The following is a 12,733-nucleotide window of genomic DNA, read 5'->3' as shown; positions in this document are numbered from 1 at the left end:
TCTTAATAAAACGTATAAAAACTGCTACCTTCAATGTATCGAATCCAACCGACATTAATAAACGTGAATAATGAGTATTGTACACTAACTTAGTCTGATTAACCCTCATATTTATAATGTAAACAAATTTTTATGTACAAGCGAAAAATGACTTAATAAAACGTATAAAAACTGCTACCTTAAGTGTATCGTGTCTAAATGACACTAATAAACGTAAATACTGAGTACTGTACAGTGACTTAATTGATCACCCACGTGTTAACGTCAGTTAAGATGTAAACAAACGTTTGCGTACAGGCGAAACTATCCTAAACAGAAACTTCGCTTTTCCTATTCAGACGCAAATAAAAACTGAAATCTTCAATATATTAAGAGTATCTGACACTAATGCACGTAAATACTATAGAATATACAGAAAAACAATTAAATTACTAGCTAAATTACTTATCTCATGACACAGCAAGCTAAAAGTGCTCGTAGACGGCGTCAGGGTTGCCAACCAATCAGGATTTCAGGGGTTGAATTTCTTTATTTTGCAGGAAAAACTCACATCCAACAACCACGTCTCCTAATTATGTAATTACATGGCTGCAGATTGGAGGTGTTGTCTTGTTGGAAACATTTCAAGTGTGTGCTCACCTTGACATGCAGGGATCGACTGAGCTAGTGACTAGTGTTACCACCAGATGACGTTCCAACATTCACCCCTTGACCCTGCCCCCACTCATCCCAAAAAAAATGGGCGGGAAAAAGACTCATTCTGTACTGGAGAGGAAGGATCTCACAACACGAAATTCAAATCAATGTCAATAATATACTGATGCATATTCTTTATTCAATCACTTTGTGGGGAACAGAACTCCACCACTTGGGTAGCACTCATGTCTGCACCACCAACTCCAGCTCCCCATGACATAGTAAATGCATGCACCGAGGAATGGAATGAAGTGCAGTATAGCAGCCGCCGTTTGAGGCCTCCCAACCATGTGTCTGTGGTCTAGGCGCTGTCATAAATGTCAAAAACCACCCAGTATCCTAATTACAGATCAAGATACTAAATAACACCTACCACGGAACGGATTCGGCCTCCTTTGATCTCTCGAACTCGAACAAAGCATCTGATGGTGACAACTCTTTCATATCGGTACCTGAGAAATGCCTGTCAAAACACATGCTCTCTATCTATCTCTCTCTCTCTCTCTAGCTGGCCGTTGTGGCCGAGCGGTTCTAGGCCCATCAGTCTGGAACCACGCAGCTGCTACGGTCGCAGGTTCGAATCCTACCTCAGGCATGGATGTGTGTGATATTCTTAGGTTTAAGTAGTTATAAGTCTAGGGGACTCATGACCTCAGCTGTTAAGTCCCATAGTGCTTAGAGGCATTCTTCTCTCTCTCTCTCTCTCTCTCTCTCTCTCTCAAGTGGCTGCTTCCTGCCCAACTAGTGTCTGTCGTGTGCCACACTAACCCCTCTTTTGTCCTGAAAAAGTAGTGGATACCTGGTAAATCACCAGCTGTAGATGTCCTGGAAACTTTCCTCCCTTTGTCAGATTGATTGAGTAATTAATTACATCAATACCCTCTGTGCCGGGCAGTTTTTCCTTGCTTCCTATTGGTGGATACTAGAACTGGTACATTTGGTAGAATTTGATCCAACAACTGTCTCGTTTCCAAACCCTTCCAGATTTTTTCCCTTTCCTCCTGCTGCCATCTAAAAGAGGGCAGGTAAAATGCAGTAAGGTAGTTGTAGAAACGATTGGTACTGTAGTTGTAAATTGTCATACCTGTGTTGGGAAAGAACCAGATATCCAAGCCCTAATAGAAAGCACTGAAGCTCAAATAGTTGTAGGTACAGAGAGCTGGCTAAAGCCAGAAATAAGTTCAGTCAAAATTTTGTCAAACGACCTAACAGTGCTCAGAAAGGACAGATTAAATACAGTTGGTGGTGGAGTATTTATTGCTGTCAGAGGTAGTTTGTCTTGTAGCGAAATTGAAGTAGATAGTTCGTGTGAAATAGTGTAGGTAGAGGTTATACCTGACAATCAGACTAAACTACTGAAACTTCCTGACAGATTAAAGCTGTGTGCTGGACCGAGACTCGAACTCTGGACCGTTGCCTTACGCGGGCAAGTGCTCTACCAACTGAGCTATCCAAGCACGACTCACGACCCGTCCTCACAGCTTCAATTCTGCTAGTACCTCGTCTCCTACCTTCCAAACTTCACAGAAGATCTTCTGCGAACCTTGCAGAACTATCACGCCTTTCTTCCAGGAGTGCTAGTTCTGCAAGTATTGTAACATTATGAAGTGCCTCGAAGGGAACAATTAATTGACACATAGTCAGCACGGATTCAGAAAATACCGTTCTTGCGAAACACAGCTAGCTCTTTATACTCATGAAGTAATGAGTGCTATCGACAGGGATGTCAAATTGATTCCATATTTTTAGATTTCCAGAAGGCTTTCGACACCGTTCCTCACAAGAGTCTTCTAACCGAACTGTGTGCCTACGGAGTATCGTCTCAGTTGTGCGACTGGATTCATGATTTCCTGCCAGGAAGGTCACGGATCGTGGTAATAGATGGAAAGTCATCGAGTAAAACAGAAGTAATATCTGGCGTTCCCCATGGAAGTGTTATAGGCCCTCTATTGTTCCTGATCTGTATTAACGACATAGGAGACAATCTGAGTAGCCATCTTAGATTGTTTGCAGATGATGCTGTCATTTACCATCTTGTAAAGTCATCAGATGATCAAAACGACTTGCATAATGATTTAGATAAGATATCTGTATGGTGTGGAAAGTGGCAATTGACCCTGTATAAAGAAAAGTGTGAAGTTATTCACGTGAGTACTAAAAGAAATCAGATAAATTTTGATTACGCGATAAGTCACACAAATCTGAAGGCTGTAAATTCAGCTAAATACTTACGGATTGCAATTGCAAATAACCTAAATTGGAACGATGACATAGATAATATTGTAGGTAGAGCAAACAAAAGACTGTGATTCATTAGCAGAATACTTAGAAGGTGCAACAGATCCACTAGACTGCTTACACCACGATTGTCCGCCCCATTCTGGAGTGTTGCTGTGCAGTGTGGGATCCGAATCAGGTGGGACTGACGAATGACATCGAAAAAGTACAAAGAAGGGCAGCTCGTTTTGTATTATCGTGAAATAGGGGAGATAGTGTCACAGACATGATACATGAATTGGAATGGCAATCATTAAAACAAAGGCGTTTTTCGTTGAGACGGGATCTTCTCATGAAATATCAATCACCAGTTTTCTCCTGTAATTGCGAAAACATTCTGTTGGCACTCACGTACATAGGGAGAAATGACCAGCACGATAAATAAGAGAAATCAGGGCTCTCACAGTAAAATTTAAGTGCTCGTTTTTCCCGCGTGCCGTTCGAGAGTGGAACGATAGAGAGACAGCTTGAAGGTGGTTCATTGAACCCTCTGCCAGGCACATATTGTGAACAGCAGAGTAATCACGAAGATGTAGGTGTAGATGTGTAGATGTTGGTGGATACTGGCACAGTTACATCGTTTGGTAAGAAGTCCCTTATGTTGGAGGAAGCTGAGAGTTTCAAATTTCAGCTCAACTGCACGCTATGTCCTCATACAATCTGCAGAGAAATTGGTTAATGTGTGTGCTCGCAATACCACTGTTTGAAAGAATAAATTGACCAATAGGGAATTTGACATGTCGATTGGAAGCAATGAAGCAATACTGTGTAAAATGATATTTGGAATATCAAATTTTGGGAGAATTTATAGTGTCACATTTGTACTTTCCAATCGCGACAGCCCTAGCCAGAAATGACAAGTCGTTCTGGTCACTGGCTTTTATAAAGCACTGTAGAATTCCTAAGTTTGTTCTCTCGGCTACAAAAGGAAGAGGACAGAGGGGGAAAGGGTCTACCATGTGATAGGATACTAACAACAACAAATACCACTACAAGACAGAGTGCACTGCAATGTACTGAGAAGCACTAAACCACGATCCTAGTAGTTGTCGTGGCTAGATGGCTGAGATCGTTGAAAACACTCCTACATACAGCCCACTCACCTTCCAGATGAACACACACAGCACACCTGTGCCCTCGTACACCATAAGCACCAACGCTCAGAGGCTGGAGTCTACTGCCGCCATGACTGTAGCTGGAATTGTGAACGCACTTGTCTGCCTGAGTGCACCAGGCCATGGCCATCGAGGGCATCCTGGGATGATTGGAGTGGTAGAAATTCGGATGTTATCAATACATCCAGCAGCAACACTTAATAGTGATCGAATCGAATCGCTCAGTTTTCCAGTTATCGCAGAGGCAGCCTAACACATACTGAGTATTAGTTCACTATTCAGCTATCCAGAGGCCGCCGTGAGGGCCGCAGCCAGGACTTATCCTCATGGCAAGACTAGCAGGCCAGTCAGAATTTTTCTTTGTACTTTCCAATCGCGATAGCCCCAGCCAGAACTGACAATTCGTTCTGGTCACTGGCTACCTCCGACATGTACACAGATGAATGGCAGAGTCGTCTAGGAAACCAGTCACATGTTCATCACTATAATTACAATTAAATATTGCGATTATAGCCCCAATCTGGTGACATTCTATAATGAGCAAAATATCGGAAATACCTCCGCCTGAAGGTGGTGGCTCTGGGACGAATCTCACGTTGAAATATCAATATCTGTATCCTCCTTGTGAGTGGACCTAATTTTCCACATAAAATCTTCCATTTCCCTTATGGCTATCGATGCTGTGAAATCGTAGTTTTCCTCATCAGATCCATACCTCCCATACCACGGTACATAGTCATTATCTTTGCACATATCGGAAGACTGACCACAGTAATTTGACAGCCCAACACATACTTTATAAGCCTACTGATCACAGCAAATCTTCACATGTCCCCTACTGTGTACGATACTTCGCTAGGAACTGAATGCTGGTGGCACGAAACAACACTGAGCGAAAATCCGCAATTGATGGACATGCTCCAGTATGTCTTAGCAAGAGAGATGTAATCGTCTTATAAGCTACCAGCTATTAGAAACACGATCGTAACGACTATGTTTCTGTTATCCTGCATAAAAAGCGGTCTTGGTTCTATGGGCACACAAGTATCGCTAATCCATGTTAAAAATTATATATGGTTTATAAATCGAGGTATGGTATTACTTCTGAATGAGGTGGTCTCCCACACAAACATGACCACATCCTGGAGGACCTCCTCACTACGGATCAATTGGAATGAAAGTAAATCTAATCTAATCTAAACAAATATCGTGACACAGAATATGGACAGTGATCACAGGGGTGTGTATCAACAGACTGAAAGTGTAGGTGCACGTCACCATCGGTGAAAGCTTGTAATAAAATGACCTTCTCACCGAATTCAGAAAGTGATTAGACTAAGGAACGTGGTATTAAGCCAATATTTGCTACTGCCCCATGCTGCTGATAGATATTTCCCACGCTAACAAACAACATTTGTAACGTATACCATGTAGACAGTGTAACAGAGGTTCTGTGATACATCCACAGGATTCTAGGTGAGAGAGGATGATGGTTGAGTGAGAACGATCACATACAGTAGATGGTATGCTATGTGAGGTTTCGCTTAAATGCAACACTAGACTGAAGTCATAAGAAATGTACACTGGCTTTTCGGATCTATAGTGTTACACCTTCTGGTAGATATTCTGTCTGCGATTTGGAATCAGGTCTCTCCATTCAACCATACACTTGTGTTGGATCCTATGGAGATGTCTTTTAATGATTACAGCCACTGGTGAATCATATTTGTGGCACAATCCTATCTTGAAATGAGTCACCTTTCCAAAGCTATCAGCTAAGGACCCGATACAACAAAACTCTACCGTGGTTTTACACAATCTCTCTGCATCTTTTAACTATTCCTCAGTATCTGTCCCACCTGCTCTGCAACTTCATGTATATGATTGTTCCAGTTTAAGTCGGAGCTGAGTGGAAATCGGAATGCGCTATATCTACCACCTACTACACCCCCCTGGAACTTAGTTAATGTGAACATACCGTGTTCTGACCACATGGTGGAAATGGAAACCAGTTGTCGTAGCTCGGTGTACAATGTGTAAGGTCAGTGCCAAACGAAGCTTTGTCCTGCAACATGAGGTAGCAGAAAAGACAGTATGAGCAGTTATAGTGGTGTTTCTTATATAGGTTCTGCAGTCTGAAGGAGATCTCCGTTTTCAGTTTGGATTCATCTTTGTCACCCTAACATTCTCTCCCTCCTCGTTATTTTGTACCATCCAACACAGAAAAACTACGTACTCTTAAAACTTAATTACTATCACCTGGCAGAAAATACGATAAGATTTTACCACATCCCTCTCTTCTGATATATCAAAAACAAATCCCGCCTGCATGCTGACATCAAGCATATGTGGTGATCCTAGTAAGTATACAGGTACTGGTATGTAGTTTCTAGCTCACTTGGCTCAGTCCACGTTTTTAGCTCTAACTCACTTAATTTCATTTAAAAATACTTATTATAATATATTACTTAGAAAATGAATAAAAAAGGGTACTTTTTCCTATCATGTTCACCTATTGCAAAATAATCATTTTTTCACAAAAAAGGTGAATTTAAGAAAATGAATTTTAAAATTTTTAAATAAATGGTGCATGTAAGAAAAAATTTAATTCGCGCTCACTAACAATAATTCATATTAAAATTTTACTGGCTCTACAGTACAGTGTATTTTATTATAAAAGGTGAATGTAAGAGATAAGACTTACTTGCAGTTGTACCACATTCACATCTAAACTTAATTTTCTGGTAATAACATATACATTCCTTACAAATCCAATGATATCCATCTTTTTGCTACTTATCTTTATGAAGTTCATTGATATTCTTTTTCTATAGACAGACAACACTGTCCATTTAAAGATTATAAATTTTAATAGGAAAAATAAAATTAAAAAAATCACCGAGTGAATTCCAAATCATGAAATTACTTTTTTCTATTTTTAATTTCTTCATTCCTTTATATTTCAGTTTCATCAATTCTGTTTCAATGAATTGAAGGTCCCAATCAGTAATTATATTATAATACTTCAGTTAACTGAACATCCCAATCAGTAATTATATTATAATACTTAAGTTAATTGAAGGTCTCAATCAGTATTGTAAAACTTATGTAGTAAAATAATCTTAACCTCACAATTAAGTTCCATAAATTTTTTTCTCTGTATGTAGAATTTAAAGAAGCACATCCAGTAATGTTATATAAACATTCATCGCTGAGTGACTTAATTTTTGAATCTCTTTCAAGATACTTACATTGTTGAACTTCTTGATTAGAATCTCCATTTATACAGAAAAATTTTTATTACAATTTTTAAAATTTGTAATGCCAATATGGTAATGTGTCTACTTTATTTTCCAAAACAAATCTGATGTCATCACGAGGAGTCAACACTTCTTGTTTATTCCAGCTGTGTACATTTCATATTTTGCACTTTGAATCATATTTCTTTTTCTGTACTGTTCTCTATTGTTAAACAAACAACCTTTATAATCTTCTAAGCTTCTTCTATTTTTAACAATACATTCCTTAATTCGTTTCGATTTCTTCTCTATTTTATCACCAACTTTATAAGCGTAAATTTTTGCTCTCAAACCACAAAATTCTTCCATTTTTTCTAAAACTTTCTTGTTTACCTGTGGAATAACATAAGTATTATTTTCAGGATAATCACTAGCATCAAATGCATCAATAATTGATTTCATGTCTTCAATAAAATCTTCAGTTTAGAGATAATTGTCCATATCTTGCTAACTCAACTCAATATTTTCTTGATATTTTGCTTTCGTTATTCTGTAATGAAAATCACACATCAGTTCTTTAGATAAATCAAGTATACACAATCCTACATAGACTGGTTCACTAAATATAATTTTTGTTTTATTCATATGAATAGCAGCAAGATTTTTATTAAATATAGTTCTTCCTTTAAAGTTTTGTTTATCTGTAAGTTTATCACATTTATCGAAATCTGATACTAATTTTACATCAACTCTGTTTCTAATGTTTTCCATTGTCTTACCAAATACTGAATTATTCATCTGTTTATAGAATTTTTTTTTCAAAATCACATTTGGCTTTAGTTTTCATTTTTGTACTTGGATCTCTATAGTTCTTCAGCCAATTCGATTGGCTGAATTTTAGGACGCTATGTATTTTTGTAGTCTTCATTCCAAGAGACAGACACCATTTTAGATTTATATAGTGAACTACATAATTATAGTGTCATTAGATCCTGGTACAATATTATTGTCAGGAGCTATTAGTAAAACTTTATGTAAATCATATAATTCCTTTGGATATTCTAAATCTACTCCAAAAACATATCCAATTTGAGCAGTATCTGACGTTTCTCTTACTTTTTATACAATCGAAATTATTTGCTTCACCCCATTCAAATCCACAACATGGTAAATATTGGCTCATGGCATAACCATGTAAATTATTCACATCTAAAGAAGCTACATAATTTGATATCTTTTTACTACCGAAATCCCTCATATATTTATTGTTTGCTTTAACTTCTATTTTACAACACTGATACTTCTCCTCTTATTCCCTTTTCAACTATTAAAATCACATCACAATCATGTAATAAATGTAATGGTTGTTTAGTCATTTTTATTATTCCATCTCCAGATAATTCTGATGCTGTAAAATATCAAGAGGGATCAAGATCATATGCTTTTATACTTGTTTTTTAAAATTTTCAAATGCAATGGACAATAACAATACATCCATTTTAAGACACAGATCGTGATATTAACCAAAATTTTTAATATTAAATTTTTCCAGACTTTTTTGCAAGTTTTAATGTTCAGCACTTATTTCACAGTCATTCACTTTATTATAAAATTCTTCTTTTGCTGGTAATTGTGTCTCTTCAAAATTCTTCCAAGGAACGGTTTCTGATCATGAGATTAAAAAACTCTTCTGGAAATATTTTCTAAAGTTTTTCATTTGGTCTCTCTTCAAATTTGATGAAAGTTTATCGAGTGAAGAAGACATAAATTTAAATGTGTCAATAAATCAAACTTTCATAATTTCTGCTCTCTTAGCATGACTGATATATCTGTCTTCATTATTTGGCATTAACTCTATTTCTTTTTATCATAACCAAGTTCTTTCACAAGCAGGTGCGAATCACATCCTGATAAATTATGTAAATAAATTTTTACAAAACTCATATGACTTAACTGTAAATTTCATTTGTTAAATAATGGACTAATATATTTTCCAGGTAAATGATAATTATGTCGAACGTTTTTGTTTTTCTGTGAGCAATGGCATTTACACAGCATGTAAACTTTATATTTCTATGACTTGATTGTTTGTCAGGAGTTAATGGTTTCATTTCTACAATTTCAGAATACATTATTCCAGTACCTTCAACCTCTTCTTGACTGCATTCAGTAAACATCTTATGATAATTTTGTCCTCCATAAATGGCAATATCTTTATAGTGTACACTTATATATTTAATATAGTAACAGAATCAACTTGCTTCATGTGTTTATATTTCATTGTATATGAATTTTCTGGATTTGGTTGATAGTTGTCCATCTTCAACAATAAACTTTCAAAATCAGCATAAATAACAAATTGAACTTTTTGTGTGTGTTGATAATTTTTAAAAAGAAATTATTTGGCATATCTACCTTTTAATGGTTTGTTAATTAAACAGGTTTTGTGTTTGGTTATCTAATTTTTCTTTACTAGCGAAAGGCAGTGAACATTAATCAGACATAAATTTTGATTCTTCGTGTTTACTAATTTGACTCAAAAAATCTATCCTGGAAATAAAGGGGATTTACATGTTTCTCTCTCTTACATTTTTTAAATTTTAATGAATGCACTTTATATCCTATCAAATGAATAAAAATTTATAAACACATTAAGTCTACACACGATTTTTGGAATATTATCAACTACTACAGGAAATTCAAAATTTTCAAATTTCTAATTGAGATCAAGACCAACATTTCTATATTTTGTAACTCTTTTTCAATTTTTATCTACAGGATATAAAGCAGATTTTATAGCCCACACAAAGCATCTTTCATCTTTATTTTTTGCATTAATACATGAATTTTAATTTTTTAGTTTATCTGGTAATTAAATGTAAGATGGTGGTCTCAATGGAAAGTACCTATCAATTCCTAGCTGTAATCTGATAATTCTGTTTCACTTCCATCATGATCAACCCACTTGACAATAGTCTATTCTTCATAAAATATTTTGTTTACCAATTTTTTATTTTTTATTAATTCTCTTTCATTTGTAATCTTATAGTTATCTGTCTGAAAATGAGATTCCATACTATTTCTAATTGTGTGCATTTGGTACTCACAAAAAAGTTTAAAAGTTACTTTCAAACCACAATGTATTCTTAGATGCTTTTTACAATTTTCATAATTTTTGGTGTTACTGCAGTAAAGAAATAATTAGGTTTAATTGATTTTATACTATTTGGAAAATTTGTAGTTTGTAATTTGCTTGCAAATGCATTACCACCTTAATAATCATGAACTGTTCTTCTGTCTCTTGATTTCTCAACAAAATCGATACAAAAAGGAAGTCCTAATTTTTCGCAAACACATCATTAGAAAATGGAAATATTTCTGTTAATGGTTTACCCTATAATTTTTTTAAAAAATCAACATCCCTTCAAATTTTTGCTTGCATTAGATGATCTCTACTAAGAAATCTAATTACATTAACTTTATCTGATTTACTATAACCTCATAAATTATTTCTTTTACAAAAATCATGAAGTTGAACAACTGTTAATTTCTCTATTTGTATAAAATATAACTTCCAAAATTTCGACTATTAAGATTCCTTATTTAATACATATTTAAATATTAAGTACATTTGTACATTTATTATTGTGATTATATTTATGTGATGGATGATATAGAAAGAATCTAAGCTTTTAATTGCTTGACAAGCTTTTTGCACTTTTTGTTGGTGTATCAGTGTCTTGTTTCTCATCATTATTCATCCATAGTAATATTTTCGAATGTGCTTCACTCAGAACTTGTAATGGTTTTTATTATAAAATTCAGAAATATTTTTGATCACATACACAAGGAAATTGTTTACTGTTATACTTTTTTACATGACATTCCTTTACACTTGTCTACACATTGTTCCATATCCATCTTTTGTATGTGTCTGTGAAGTAAAAGTATCAGTTCAATTCTCAGTCTTACACCATTTACAAAATATGGATTTGATGCAAGATGCTCTCCTTGATGTTAAAACTATACGTTTATATAGAAAAAATTTATTAGGGAAATAAAAGATCTAATAACAAATTTTCTCTTAAATGGGGTAGATTAGAGACATGTTCATCAGCAATCTTACATGTCATCATAAGGAAGTGTTTATCATTATTGATTAAAGAATAATCCATGGTTTAAAGCAAAAGATGTTGCTAAACTTTTAGAATTTACAAACACAAGAAAGGCAATTAGAGATCATGTTAGAGGAAAACATCATATTAATTATAAAAACTGCAAGGGGAACTATTCGTTCTTCTTGTATTCTGAAACAAAATTCTATAACGAAACTGTACTATATTCATTAATCATGAAGTCAAGAATGAGTACAGCAGAAAATTTTCAAGATTAGGTTTATCAAGAAGTTTTGCCATCAATTCGAAAATATGGAGAATATAAAATTAGAAAAGAAGTAATGCCTTCCTATGAAGATCAGAAGAATCATAAAAATTATGGTGGAGAACAACTTGGAAAATTATGTAAAAAATGAAGAAATCATTAAATTAGAGGGGCAACGAATGTTAAATTTAAGAGAAACACTTTATATTGGTTCAGTAACTATAAATGAAAGAAACAAAGAAATAAATACTTTATTACCTCATGTTGTTCCTCAAACAGTTAATGAAAATTTGAGACCTACTTATATTCTTTTAAAATTGTTGGACACTGATTCTGAATATTCTTATCATGTAATTAGAACATAATGAATAAATTTACAAAAATAATTGTATAGAATCGAAGATAGACATCCTAATTGTGAAGAAATGTTAAGACTTAGTTATAATTTTAATTCTATAAATTTATATCAACAAATGAAAGAAACTGAAAGTATCATTTGTTGATAGAGTTATTTTAACATATTAAATTATTACTCAAGAACGATTGTTTAAGAATACAAGTTACTTTTCTGGCTCAATATCATGCCAAAATCAACATCTATTTCTTCTAGCCACTGTTTATAATGTATATTCTTCACATATTTTTTGTTGATATCAGGTAATGCAGCACACTTTCTAAACAAATTCGAAGTATTTTGAATATTTTTAAATCTAGTTGGGTTATTACAAAATACAACGAAACTGATGCAATTTTTTCCAAAATGCTTCCTCAAATTAAGGTACCATTTAATTCGAGTTCATAAATTTGAAGGTAACAAATTTTTACCAGATATGCATGGCATGATGGCTGAGGTACTATTCCTATTTAATTCCACCTATTCTGTATGTTACTAGGATAAAAGAAGTCACATCTCACATTTTAATTTTTATAACGTTTTTCCAAATAAAAATGTTATTTTTCTATAATTTAGTTGATTCTGCAATAAAGCTTAGGTCTACTACATAAGTACGACTATTGCAAGTTACA

Source organism: Schistocerca piceifrons, chromosome 7, assembly GCF_021461385.2.
Source record: "Schistocerca piceifrons isolate TAMUIC-IGC-003096 chromosome 7, iqSchPice1.1, whole genome shotgun sequence".
Taxonomy (NCBI): domain Eukaryota; kingdom Metazoa; phylum Arthropoda; class Insecta; order Orthoptera; family Acrididae; genus Schistocerca; species Schistocerca piceifrons.
This window is presented reverse-complemented; position numbering follows the sequence as displayed.